Source organism: Enoplosus armatus, chromosome 11, assembly GCF_043641665.1.
Source record: "Enoplosus armatus isolate fEnoArm2 chromosome 11, fEnoArm2.hap1, whole genome shotgun sequence".
NCBI lineage: Eukaryota > Metazoa > Chordata > Actinopteri > Centrarchiformes > Enoplosidae > Enoplosus > Enoplosus armatus.
The window spans coordinates 3,431,570-3,434,866 of record NC_092190.1 but is presented as its reverse complement, the minus strand read 5'-3'; the positions used below and the strand labels follow the sequence as shown (position 1 = coordinate 3,434,866).

General features: G+C 41.1%; 1 long non-coding RNA gene across 1 annotated transcript; it reads right to left on the bottom strand.

Annotated features, from left to right (window-relative positions):
• Positions 1 to 1,100: 1,100 nt before the first annotated feature.
• On the bottom strand, positions 1,101 to 1,921 carry LOC139292932 (uncharacterized). The gene is made up of 2 exons (XR_011597626.1): positions 1,793 to 1,921; positions 1,101 to 1,685 (listed from the first exon to the last, which is right to left on the bottom strand). It is a non-coding gene; the product is annotated as an uncharacterized lncRNA (long non-coding RNA).
• Between the last annotated feature and the right edge of the window lie 1,376 nt (positions 1,922 to 3,297).

Genomic DNA, 3,297 nt, shown 5'->3' with positions numbered 1-3,297 from the left:
TCCGAAACTGAAAATGGATCCAGAAAAGGTTGTGAAACCCTGTTTTGGTCTCTGAGTAGTCTCACCTAGCCAACGTATTTGGCCACCGAAGAATTATGAAAGAAGAACTCCTTCAACCAAAGATTCTCATGAACATTTGAAAATGTTTGGCAATTATTTTAACACGGTAAAAACCCACCAGCTTTCTCACTCATCCTCTCATGTGAATACAATTTAAGGCAAAAACACTATTTGGCTTTCTGTCTGAACATGTTAAAGTCTCTTTTCTCTGGAGAATCAAACTGCAGTGTCAAGAGGACAATTACAGGAGTTGTTTTTTTCCCTGTTTTTCTGCATACTTTACAATCACCTCTCTCAGTCTTTACAGTAATGGCACTACAGCATGCATGGAGGTGCATCCATCACTAAAGTACGTAGCAACAAAATAAGGCAACAGATGCAGTTGCTGCTTCATTGGGCAGATCGGCCGGTCATGAACTTTTCCACGTCGGTTCAGCCAAACCAGGTGCAGCATCCAATTTTCCTACAAAATCACATTAAAATGCTCTACATGTAGTGATCACCACGTTCACTGGCTGTAGTAGCAGCTGGCAAGAAAGGTCAGCGACGTTCGTTCTGCCGTCATTATCTTTGCTGAGCATCAGCAGCCTGTTCACTTCCTGCATGAGAACAGTTATTTAGAATAGAGGTTTTCATTATCAACAAAATATCTTTTCTATCATTCTAGCATTTCTAAGTAAGTTTCGTCTCGCCTGAGACATTTCTGTACTACTCAAGATGTCATTTGACTAAACAGGATGAAAAATGACTCACGTCTCGCTGCAACGAGATAGTGAACCAACCCATAACTACTCAAAATGATGAATCCTCAGACGTATATGTTTTTATTTTTCAATATCAAACGTCAAATATAAAATATTTATAATGTCATTTACAATGTAATATTTCTGTAGCTTTACACAATGTTAAATAGCATCTTCAATTCAATATCCTGATGGTTGAAATACCAAACAGCAGTAAAAACACACAGTCCAACTCCCTGAAAGCACGAGTCCAACTATAAGTGAAAAATTCAGACATCGGTAAAAAAAACAAAAACATCTTATCAATCAGATTTATTTATTTTTTGCGTGTTTCGTGTCTGAGTCTCTATATAGTGCAACACACTGCTCTCTGCTGCAGACACCCCCTTTCTAATGCATTACCTTTCATTTAGTTTAACATTTTTCCACTTTACCATCATCATCGTCGCCAGCCCCCTCGCTAACTTAACTACAGAAGCCCATTTCCGCCAATGTGATGGGGAAAAAAAGAAGATCCTGTCATTGCAATGAAACAATTGAAATAAACTTAATATATGGAAAGAATGAGTTACTTACTTATTAAGTTATTATTTCGAGAAAGTTTCTCATTATAATAACTTACAGGATCTTTATTTTTCATCACATTGGCGGAAATGGGCTTCCATAAACTCCTCTCCGACTACCAAACTCTTTTCTGTTTTCCGTACATAGACTGTCGTCTTGGGATTTGCACTGAAAGGTCTCACGAAACATCCAACTCTTTAATAGCTGTGATAATTCTTTGCCATAAGGTTGTTGTTAAACCTTGTAAGGTTTCCTGGGCGCTCCAGATCTGGTGTTGGCGTACACGTTTGTATCGTCCTCATCTCTCCTCTGCTTCCTCTGAGGAAGACAACGAGAGACAGAATTTTACCTACATTGACAAATAGTTTTCAAAATGTGGACAGTATAGGAGACTGAGTGAAGTCAATCCACGTTTTCATTCTTACCCCTGTAACAATGATAATGCAGGTGATTGACAGGCTGTAGACCAATAAAACACCACACGCCACCCACATCAGCACCTCTGGGATGAATGGAGAGCTGCCTGGACAGCCCTGACTGTGTACTGGGACAGTGTCGTTGACTGCTGGCACAGACTGCTTTTCTATGAATTGATCAGAGCAGAATTAATATATTATATTTTAATATATTACGTACTGTACAGCACATATAATATAAGAGTGTATATGTGAGTTTTTGGTCACGTATTTTACCTGCCACTATGACTTCGGTGGTGTGACAGTCCTCTCTGAAGGGTGGAGGATAAATCACCTCCCTCTTGCAGATGTACTTTCCACTGTTGTTGGCTGTGACTTCAAACTGACCGGAGAATAAACCCTCTGCAGAAGCAGACTGCTACGTAAAGGGAGAGAGAGAGAGAGAGAGAGAGAGAGAGAGAGAGAGAGAGAGAAGATATGGTCATTGATGTTGAGGGGGAAGAACAAACTATTAGGAGCTAACTAAAACAGTGATCACAGATTTGTTACAGAACTGAGTCTCGGCTGCTGCTGAACTGCTGCCCTCTTAATTAAAGGAGAACTCCATCAGTTCGATTTCATCATCACTTCATCACTTCATCACTGCACACGGCCGAATAAACTTCAAGGTAAAAAGTATGTGTGGAAGAGTTGGTTCAGAAGCGAAAACTGCTTTTCTGAAAATGCCTTTGACATCCTGTGCACAGTGTGTGACGCTGTGTATCTGCTGCGACCCGCAGAGTAACTGCATTCTGGCTTGAAATCCAGTTTGGTGCTGCCATCTAGTGGTGGGTCGCTGCATGCATTGCATTGCACTGCACTGCATTGCATTGTGAGTTTGTCCTGTAAAGAAACCCCCCACTTGCATGAAATGTTCAGTGCAGTGCCATCGTGGAGCAGAGGTGAGATATTGTGGCTTCCTAATGTTGCAGAGCTCAACGCTTCTTGTAGCTCAGTCTCTTTGGGTAACAGACATTAATCAGATCAATCTTTCAAAAACGTATCTGTAAGCAGTGGTGTGATGACTGCGGTTGTGCACAGAGGCTGAGAGACTTACCAACTCTGTGACTATGACATACAAAGCAGAGGACTTTCCAAAAAGGAACTTGAATCATATGTAAATAATATAAAAGATTGTGAAATCCACAGGCCAGAGACCTATATGACATGAATACAGAAGTATATTAGCACACACACACACACACACACATTAACCTTATGCAGATGTATTTGGCTGATGCAGCTGCCATTGAAGTGGAGCAGGTACTTGAGCTCTGAGCTGTCGGCCATGATAGATGGACAGGAGACGGATACTTTACTGAGTTTTGACACCGTGACGATCGGCCCATCTGACAGACAAACAGACGAGAGGCATGGACAGTAGATGGGTTATCAAAATACTACATGTAACTGCAAAGACATAGACTGGAGCTGTGTGTCCCACTTGAACGTTGTTATTTCGATGAACATCTGCT